This window comes from Barbatula barbatula (assembly GCF_947034865.1).
Source record: "Barbatula barbatula genome assembly, chromosome: 5".
Taxonomy (NCBI): domain Eukaryota; kingdom Metazoa; phylum Chordata; class Actinopteri; order Cypriniformes; family Nemacheilidae; genus Barbatula; species Barbatula barbatula.
The window spans coordinates 19,328,101-19,339,393 of NC_136769.1; the positions used below are offsets into that span (position 1 = coordinate 19,328,101).

General features: G+C 37.9%; 1 long non-coding RNA gene across 2 annotated transcripts; it reads right to left on the reverse strand.

The window, feature by feature from the left end:
- Window positions 1-8,725: 8,725 nt before the first annotated feature.
- LOC306894572 lies at window positions 8,726-10,932 on the reverse strand. Of its 2 annotated transcripts, XR_013786704.1 has the most exons (5): window positions 10,833-10,932; window positions 10,160-10,329; window positions 9,540-9,603; window positions 9,267-9,367; window positions 8,726-9,023 (listed from the first exon to the last, which is right to left on the reverse strand). It is a non-coding gene; the product is annotated as an uncharacterized lncRNA (long non-coding RNA). The 2 variants fall into 2 exon arrangements; XR_013786705.1 differs by lacking the exon at window positions 8,726-9,023 and having other exon boundaries at window positions 9,230-9,367.
- Between the last annotated feature and the right edge of the window lie 361 nt (window positions 10,933-11,293).

Sequence of the window (11,293 nt, forward strand, 5' to 3'; positions counted from 1 at the left end):
CCCTCCCCTCCATCCATTGGCAGTCAGCCTGGACGTTTGCCTGGTTGGGAGCTTCTGGCTGCATGTCAATGCCTTGTGCTGGGTATTGATTAGGACAAACCCTGAGTTTTTCCCATCAGCCTCGGCTCAGCGCATGAACACACGGCCGTTTGATGTTGCTTTCTTTCCCTCTTATTCTTGTGTCTTCTTCAAATGCTAGCGACGTAGCGAACGCCCCTGCAACCGTCTCGCGCTGCCTGAATGTCCTTTACATCACACCTTCCTTGCAAAACAAATTGACTGTTGCTTTGAGGTGGAAGCTTGTGGGGCGCTGGTGTATTTTTTTGAATTTGCTATTTGTGTGTTTACACGTGTGTTTGTATGCTTCTACCAGGAACACAGTGAATATGTAAACATTGTTGTACAGTCACTACAACACTATTCGACAGATTTCTTGGCTGTTCATGTTGGGATGTGCATGTGCTGTTATATAAATATATGAAAAAGGGTCGTTACATTTCCGTCACACGCTTGCGGTATTCGACCAATCACAACGCATTGCATTACATCTAAAGCAAATGACCCGTTTAAAAACAAACTAATACATTTATATTCAAATGTTATTGTGTCTATAAAAGGACATACAGTACATTCAATATTATATTTATCTAAATGGCTCCAGTGTGTTAATAAATGTCTTTTCAAGAGAAGGTGTATGTTTGTGAGAGAAAACTATTTATATTTAAAGCTAAGTGAGATTAATAATTAAAACAGAAATGCAGTGTAGAACAAAAATTCTTCCAATGAGAACCAATGAGATTTGTTGCTATTGACGTCATCTTTGAGTTTACTTCTCAGATCTGCTTGTTTAAATTTCAGTTTCACAAAATAAGTGTATTTGAAGAACTTTTTTAGCCCAATATAGTCATTTGGATTACTTTTATGATGCATTTGTTTTTGGTGCTTCACCATTTGAGTATTACATTAGACACGAAAGCGTCTTAATATAAAACCATTCATTTCTGTTCAACTAAAGACAGGAAGTCATATACATGTGGGATAACATAAATTACGAAACAATTGAGGGTAATTGGGTAAATAATGAGATAATTCATTTTGGGTTAGCTATTCCTTTAAAGATTTTTCTTGGGGCAGTCACTATGAAAGAGTCAATTGAATTGCTATATTCAACAATATTGACCAGTTGATCTTCTCAATCTAACAGCGGGTCGCTCTTGGAAATGACATTTTGTTTTGCTCTGCTTGGTTCCGCTAAGCTATAATTGCGAGTGTCTTGCAAACTGACCAATTTAATGTGTAAATAGATTAGCTGCATTTAATTTGGACTGTTGTTATTACAATGAGGTACAAGACCCAAGAAAAGTCAATTCCATCACGGCCTGTGCCCTGAATGATTTAGCGAGTGTTAGAGAAGCTAGTGAGGTTAAATGGAAAACTGTGGTGCATTGCTATTTGCTCCTCACCGAGTAATGAATACTGACAGGGATAAAAGGGATCCAGTGCGGAAATTTCCTTTAATTTCAAAGGGGGCATTAAATCAGACTCCAATAAAACTCTTTATTGCCATGATACGCGCAAAACCGTTGCGAAAATACAATTCGAAATATTTGACCGATGCCAAAGTGCCCCTCAGATTTCAGAATAAAAGCATTTCTTTTGAGCTCAGACTTGAAACGCTTCCAGAAAAGTCTGGGCTTCCAGAATTATGCAGGCCAAATTCACCATGTCCACCATTACAATCAATTCTGGTCAATGCAGAAACAAATTTGAAAGGCCGAGATGCTCTTTGTAAAATAAACCCCTGTCATGTCTGGCCCTGTTTATTAGCGAGATCATACAAAGGAAAAGAAAAACACGTTTGAGAGAGTGAGAGATGAAAAGAGAAAGAATGAGAATGAAGTGGACCGGAGGACAGATATTGCTGCAGTGCTTCACATCCCAAATTCTCTCTTCATTCCACACAGCCTGAAAAGCTACGACGGTCGAGTGCGTGTCTTGCCCGTGCGTTTTCATCTTCATTTGTGTGTATGTGTGTACTTGCGGGTGTGATGTGGTATAATTTATTTTTTATATTTGCCGTTTGAAGTTTGTGTGTTGGGTTTCTGTATGTGCAGAAACTAGTTCTGTAATCAAAATATTTTTTGTAGATGGACTGCATACTTTTGCCTAAAAAGTATATGATTTATATGATGGATGCTATATATTATATGCAAAAATGGTTACATACCAAAGTGCAAATAATGAAAGGAAGAAATGGTTCAGTTTGATTGACACGCACTCTCACTCTCCATGAAGTATTAACATTTTTTAATGATGACAGTGACATTTAATTGCTGAATTATTAGGACAAACTGAAATGTTCACGATAAGAATATGACAGTAAAATGTAAGTTATGTCCTGTCACACTTTGTTAATGAGCTAGACGTGGCAGTCCAACACCATTAAAACTGTATGACCTGTGAGCACCTCTGAATGTAACAGAAGAAAGTTGTCCTTTGTAACAAAATCCATAAAAGGGAAGGAAGGAGGCGGGAACCGACGTTTTAACAAGCTTTAATCATAATAAACAAACAATAAACACAGAAGTAAAAGATAATAGAACATCAACACAAACTTAACACATGTCCGGGCCCGGTCCTCTCTCGTCAACAGTCCTGCCGCTCATCCTCTTAAGCTCCCGATCTCCTCCGTAAGATATGCGGGACCGGCCCCCACTCACAGCTTTCGTCCCGCCTTCCTAACCACATCTTTGTATAACTAAAAGACGGATTCATCATAATAATATTGCATGACCAGTATTCAGATTGATACGGTACCTCTTAAATATTTTATTAAAAAAACAAGCTGCAAAGATACTGAGTAACTTCGCATTAATGGGTTAGTTCAGTAAATTTGATTCACCCCATGTCATTCTAAATCTGAAAATGACTCATTGTTATGTAAAACACAAAAGATATTTTGAGAAATGTCTCAGTGGTTTTGTGTCCATACAAGTCAATGGGGTCCGCTGTTGTTTGGTTACCGACATTCTTCTGAAAATCTCCTTTTGTGTTTTGCAAAAAACGAAAGTCATGCAGGTGAGATTGAATAAATGATGACAGATTTTTTTATTTTTAGGTGTACCATCACCTTAAACTCATATCTGTACCCATCTGGCTCACTTATATTGCATTTACCGCACGGTTGGGTAAGCTCAGGTCTATTCTTTTAGTTACGATGTTTTTATGTCAATGATCCAGTAGGAATATCCCTTCCGCTTTGACAAACACAACAGGGCACGTGGAAGGTCACGGTGGTGTGCTGGCAGAAAGAAACAGAAGCATGTTCTTGAGACATCACAAAGCCTTTGTAGCTGAAGGGAGCGGCTGCTCACGTCACAATGAATCAGTGCAGGCCAGATGATACAGCTAAAACTCTCTGACATCAGGTCACAGCGCTCGGCTGCGGGGGCTCAGGATGCTCGGGCACCAGGAGAGGATCGTGTCTAAGATTGTCCTCTGGTCTCTATTGGCGCTGAGATACTTATGGAAACATTTGCTCAACCATTCAGTCTTAAATCCATTGGAACAGTTATTGTGTTGATGTAGTTACTATCAAAGCAGAAAACTGAGGTGGGAAGGCCGATGCTACTTGCCTTTGGAGGCAGGTATTAAACAGTCATTTTAACGAAATGGAAATTGTGTCATAAATTACTCATCTTCAAGTTGTTCCACAACCGTAAGATCTTCTTTCTGCTTCAGAACACAAATTAAGAGTTTTTATGAGATCCAAGAGCTTTTTGACACCCCGATAGACAGCAAAGGAACGTGCACTTAAAGCGCAGTTATTTAAGACGTAATTAAAATAGTCCATGTGGCAACAGTGGTTCAACCTTCCTTTTATGAAGCGAGGAGAATACTTTCTGTGCCCAATAAAACACAACATCTTTAGTCAACAATTTCCTCTCTTCTACGTCAGTCTACATTGCAAATCCACACATGCTTGTGGTGCTGATGCAAGAGCCGGAGTTACGCTACGCCAGCACCTCAAAAGTCAGAAAGTGGGAAACCAACGTTTTTTCTGGTTAGCTTTATTCATATACAGTAAATGGCCTTAGCAAACCAAACAGATATGGACTTAAAGTGATAGTTCCCCCAAAAATGAAACCTGTCTAAATTTGTTTGTTTTGCCGAACACAAAGGAAGATATTTGGAAGAATGTCAGTTACCAAACCGATCTCATCCCCCATTTACTACCATAGTAGGGAAAATAAATACTGTGGGAGTCAATGGGGGATGAGATCTGTTTTGGTTACTGACATTCTTCCAAATATCTTCTTTTGTGTTCAGCAGAACAAACTCTGAGAGTGAGTACATTTTCAAATTCAAAGAATGTTCATTTCGGGGCGAACTATCCCTTTAATGCCACAGAACGGCAATCTTCAACAGCGACTCTGTGAAATTTAAGGTCAAGTGTGTTATTTAAGCACCATTAACAGCAGCACCAGATGGAATTGTAAAAGTATATACTTGTTTCACAAATCTCATCACACTTGCTTTCTTTAAGTCAGCCTACAAATGGCTTACTTGTATAGTTTAAGCTTTCTTATTAATATGATCTGTATTCAAATATGTCTAAAACAGTCCCTAAATCCATATTATTCTGGAAGGAGGCTTGGTTCTTATATTTTACTGCCGTCATGCCATCAAAAACATTCTCGTAATGCTGCAACCCAACAAACACACTTGAATTGAGACTAAGAATGGGCATCATTAGACGCTCCCTAATGAAAAGTGTTATCCGTGTTAGCATTTCATTAGTAAAAGAGGAGCTATCAGCATACAGGCGGACAGAAAGGTGATCTGACAGCTCGCACTAACCTGTCTATTGATCCCACATCCTCATTAAACCTCTTATCCAGTGGCTTTCACACACCAGAGTCTGTCATCACTCTCCGAGCTGTCAGAGCTCACGTGTGCCGCCCGTCTTGCCAGGCTGTTTCTTTAAAAGCTTTAATCATGGCACAGCAGCGAGCGGAGCATGTCAGCGAGGGATTTTGAAAGCATGTGTTGTTGTAGGGTTTGTTTTTGAAATTAAAAACAATTTAAAACCTATTTAAAACAATGACCCGTCTCTTGTGTGTGTCGCATATCATGTCGCGTAGAAACTACGGCAACACACAAATGCGGAAGAAGTTATACGGCATCTGGGACGCAACATCTGTTCTGTTATAAGGGATCACGATCACTCTTTGGCGAGTAAAGGAAACCCAAAAAAGCGTAAAAGTATGTTACATTCCACGTTTCTTGCAAGCCAATTCATTACGATGATTATAAGGAAGAAAATTAATTCATAACCTCGTCCATGAACATGGTGGGCGACCTCCATACGCCTCTGGAAAGGTGAAAACGACATGTCCCATAATTCCACTCTCCTACATAACAGCATTTAGCTCCCCCTTTTATTGTTGATTTGAAAGTGCACCGTCTAGCGGTCCATACTTACATATTGTGGCTTTAATACAAACCGTTTTCAAGTGAAATCTATGGCTGAATCCTATTGGTGTATTATCCTGACCATGGAGCATGCTAAATTAGTGCATCCCAAAGTGTGTCGCAAGTATTATTCCCAAGAAAGCTGAATCTTGTTTTCTGGATTTGGGTTAATTCTGTCGCTCCAACTGTTTCAAAGTGTGCAAAATTGGGGTTGTCGGACTCAATTTGCTATCACAGTACTAAAAATGTACTAGTAGAGCACTAAATGTGCTGATGGGCACAATCCTTTAAACGTACTAAATTATGAAATGTACAAACATAACAAGTAAACCTTTAATATATTAATATAGGCTAACAAAGACCTGTGGCCTTCAAGTGTTTCTCAAAAAGGAAACCTGGAATTCAAGACCAGTAAAGAGCAATAAAATACCGAACAAAGATCTGAATTTGAAGAATGAAAGAAATAAACACAGAAAGTAAACAGTCCTTGAAGGTTTATACACCTAACAGCACCTCTGAGTATTTGAGTAAACACTAAAAATAGTCATCAAAATAAAACTTAAATGATTTCTATTCTTCCTTACTGCACGATTATTAGATACAATACATGAACGCTAATGAAATGCTGTTCGAGGAAGTAAACCTGTCATTAAAATAGCTGACTAGTTTCATCTGTTGCATTCTTTAATCCCAATTTTGTGTTTCTCTTTGATTGTAGAGCGCTTAAAGCTATTAAAATGATTTTCTTCTCAACATTGTTGTTGAATTAATATTAATGACATGACAGACACACAGCGTTGAGTCTATTAGACTGCATGAAAGGAGCAGTTTTCATATTACATACGAATTGTTCCAAATAAATATAAAAGTAAATATCGTCTTGGTTCTGGTGAACAAAGAGAAAGATATTTGGACGAATGCTTGTAACCAAACAGTGCTTGGCCCCCATTGACTACCATAGTAGAAAAACATATTTTATAAATGTCTTGGTTCTGATGAACACAAAATAGGATATTTTGAAGAATGTTGGAAAGCAAACAGTCTGGGACACTTTTGACTACCATTGTAATATTTCCGTTTGGTTCCAGGCATTCTTCCAAATATCTTTCTCTGTATTCATCAGAACAAAGGCATTTATACAGATTTGGAACAACCCGAGGGTGAGTAATAGATGATCATTTTGGGCCGAACTGTCTCTTTGACACTTAAGGTCTTAGGTCAGGTATTTGATCCCATTTTTTGCATTCACTTAAAGCGCTAGTTCGACCAAAGATGAAAATTCATACTGTATATAATTAAGTCACTCAGATGTCATTTCGGACATTTTTGACTTTCTTACTTTCTTCTGAAGAACACAAAAGAAGATATTTTGAAGACCGTTGGTAACCAAACCACACTGGCCATACTGGCTCCCACTGTATGGACGCAAAACCACTGAGACATTCTCAAAATATCTTCTTTTGTGTTTCACAGTAGAACGAGTAACATACACGTTTTAAACGACATGAGGATGCATTGGTTGTGTCTTATTTAACACACGTGATTCATCAGTGAGGGTCCATACAGAATACTTCACTTAGTTCTTTACAGAGGACATGCGAAACGTACAGTGCCGTGTGTCCCCAGAGTTGCAAGCCACCGACTTCAGAAATAACTGACTGTGTTTACTGTAATACTTTGCCAAGCCGTACGTTTGGTCATTCACATATGCGCACGAGCTCTCTTCACAGTGTACGTGTGCAACACTGAGAGTTAAGAAGCTGCAGTCGGTGAGTCAGGCAGCATTCAGATACTGAATTGTGTAGGAAGAAAAATATATGACCTTTTATTTTGGTATTGAATTTTACTACTAACAACACAAGACTTTTTAGTGGTTGTAGGTTCGGTCTCATTTTCATATTTGAAAGTAGCCTAATTGAAATTTACCGGCACACTGTGTACTTCTCAAGTGTGCAACTTGGGATGCAGCCTGTTTTCAAGTGGTTATTATGTTTGCCGTTGTTTTCTTCTGCCCATGTGGTGCACCAGCACCATTTTCAGGCATTGTTTGCCTGAGGACTAATCCTGCTTTCTCACAAGCTTCAATGCTTTAACTGCTCCCATTAACAGCCAGCACTCACACATCCTCCGCTATTACAACTTTGCAGTAGATATGTTATGAGGTAAAATAATATACTAGGTCAGAAAGATAATTCATTCTCACATTTGACGATTTCTCTTACGGACGCTGTACATGTTGCGCTATAGATTTACACTTGGAGTGTTTTTGTCCCCATTTCGAGATGTCAAAACATGTGACAGAAATGGAAATAAAAGGCTTTTTCGCGATTGTGTGGATTATTCAATTTGTGAGATCGGATGGTGGAGCTGCATTAAAGATTTGGAGTTATGAGATAACTAATGAATATGAAAACCGCTATAGAAATAGGCATGTTCCTCGGAGCAAGAGATTGGGCCACGGCCACGTTGGCTGAGCTTAAGTGACAAAAGCTTCAGGTATCGCATTGAGGACACGTACACACGCGCACTCACATAAAGCACAAGGCGTGTTATCACAAAGGCAAGATTGAAGATAGCACAAATTATGAAAGGTGGACTCAAGGGAACAAACTGTGCGGTTCTCTTTTCTTTAACCAGTGAAGGACAGAGAGTCTTGAGCATCTTCAGGCACTCTTTTATTCTCAAAATAATGTGGTGGTGTACACTGTAAAAACTTTGCTGTAGTTATGCAGCTAGTTCCCAGCAAGCAATTTTTGGTTTAAAAGACGTCTATTAGCCGTCTAAACATAGCCCAGACGTCTAGGCTAAAACAAGGCTAAATTTGGGCTGTCAGTGAAAAGTTAATAGACGTCTAATCATTACCGAGGAATAGCCTAGTCATCAAATAGACCGCTATTAAACGAATACACGTAGACGTCTAAAAGACGGTGAATTTGGGTCTCTAAGCTAAAACAAGGCTAAATTTGGGCTGTCAGTGAAGTTAATAGACGTCTAATCATTACCGAAGAATAGCCTAGTCATCAAATAGACCGCTATTAAACGAATACACGTAGACGGTGAATTTGGGTCTCTAAGTTACAACAAAGCTGAATTTTGGCTGTTAGGGAAAATTTTATACGTCTAACCATAATCATCAAATAGACAGATTATGAATGCCTACATAATAGATAACCACACAATACCCAAAATATTTTTTGTTAACTAAATTTAACATGTTCTTCTCATAAATAGCAATTAATACAAACAAATTAAATATAAAGCTTTTATTAATAAAACCAACAATTGTAAAAATCACAAAATGGAAAACATAAGAAATAATATATTTGTTACAACAAAATCAAATGAATTAAGATTTGAACTTTAGAATTTTTTTAAATAAAGGACAACCAATAATAATACAAATAACAAGAAAATCTAACAATAGTAAACTGATTCATTATTATTTTTTTCTATACCCACCCCCCCCTTCAACTCTCCCTGGTGCTTGCTTAAAATGGCATTCCTCAATTCAAATTCAGTTGCTGTTGGGAAGTTGGTCATCACAGCATCTGCAAAGAAAAAAAAATAAGCATGATAAAAGGCTTTTTGGACATCATCGTGTTTTAGTTTATACATTAATTGTAACGGATTTGATAATAGGGCTCGGTAATATAGCGCTGACATATATACTGATTTGGAAAATGTTTATATCAACACAGACTGATGTCATAAAGAAAATACATTAAATCATTAAAATGATAGTATACATCACCTTTAAGCCAAACGACAGACATGCAAACACAAGCACATACCTGCAATGACCGAGAACAGAGTGGTCTTCTCAAAAGCTGCCTTCTGCAGCGTACCACCCACCTTCATATTAAAATTGGACATGAGGCTGTTTTGCAAAACCCTAAAACAAAAAAAATTGTAACAATTGGTAACAAATACGAACATGACAAATTGTTTATTTTCTTTGGAAATACTTTTACAATATTACAATACTTTGTTGTGAAAACATGGAATAATTAGTGAGTATGGTCACCACAATGTTTGATTTATATTGCATGTTTTGAAGGCTTTACCTGTCCAGCATCCTTCTGGTACGTCTTTAACATTTCTGCCACCGACTTTGCACAGTTTTGACACCTGAGTAACAAATGTCAATGTCAGGCAGATAGAAATATATGCTTCAGTGTACAAGTGTGCACCGACCTTAAATGTTAATGACCATTGAGCTGCAAGTTTTCCATCATTAACCCTATAAAACTCTTTATTCAAGCTGATTGCTGGCCCACACTGAGAAATAGTTTTTCCCCCTGTAGGTCCCCTCACAATCGGTGTCTGCCTCAATACTGTCTGCCAAAATTTAACTCTGTGGTAGTAACTAAAAAGTAGTCAAGTAAACATTTAAACCTCAACTGTACATCAACAGCACTATTCTAATACACACAGATACTTTTTGTAATCGCTAATTTTATATTGACAATTTAAAATTGAATTTTTTTAACACTGTAATATGCAATTATTTTTGAAGTTTCAAACTTTGTTATGGTACTTCGTAACAAAAAGGTCTATTCTATTAGATCTATCTCTGTATGCAACAAGCCATTGCACTGTCACACATTCAATATTACAGATTAAATTATTTTTGGACTTTATGAAAAGTGAAAGCTTTAGCGAGGGCATTTTGTTGTTGTTTTACCATTGCTGCCCGGGTCTCCATACAATCCAGCTGCCTTTCCAAGCATTGGAAATCCTCCATAGTGGCCAATGCAGACAGTTGGACACCAGTGTCTGTTTCCACCCTTTGGCCAACTCTTTTTAATTCTTCTTTTATTTCAACAAGAAGCGTTAGCACCTTTCTTTGAAACCCTAAATGCAACAAAGGCAGTGTTACTTTCAAATATTAAAAAAAAGTACCACACCACTCAAATACTTCCATAACAACAACTTAGCATGACAATATGAGCATGTATGTATTCATGCATGAATGAATGCATGTGTGTATATACATATATATATTTGTTATGCATATTTATTTCTGTGCTTTGTTCACTGGATAATTATCAATAAAACTTTTAGTGCATTTAAATCAAAGAACGTGGATCACATCACTCCAGTTCTGAGGTATTCATACTGAATTGACTTCCACAGTAGATATAAAATAATTTAGACCACGTATCTTGGTGATTGCCATCGGGATATGAAGCGATTTCCAACCAACATTACACAAAGTGCTTTTAAACCAAATCCCTTGCTTTGAGATAACCACTAAATGGCATACTCTAGCCCTGCTATCTGCTAAAATTTCACGGTCCCTACAAAATATGAAATGTAGAATGGAAACATGACAAAGAGATAACACAGTTACTTACAAGAAAATTGAACGTATTCCTTTTGCCCGTCTGTTGATCGCGTTGATTAGCTTCTACACCTGTGGCTTCTGCTCACGTGTTGGTTATTAAAAAAATGGCGTCGGCGGTATTGTTTATCGCGAGATCTGGCCGAATTCTCTACCAACTTCCAAGTCTCGCGTTGGCAGTGGCCATGTCTCAGTACTAGGGCAAATTGCCACCTACAGGTTGGGATATGTAATTGCATGTTTATTTAACAAAGTAAAAAATTCTAATCGGGAAATGTAATGTGTGACAGTACAAATAATGCAAATTAAAACTTGGCCAAAATTACTTGGTTGTTATGATGTCATGCATCCCACACGCTGTACATGTAAACAATTTTAGACTAGCTGGTTCAATATACGGCTATAGCCAAGTCGTTGAAATTAGACCACAGATTGCCTTCGTTTAGCCCATACACAGCCTGTCCAATTCAGGGA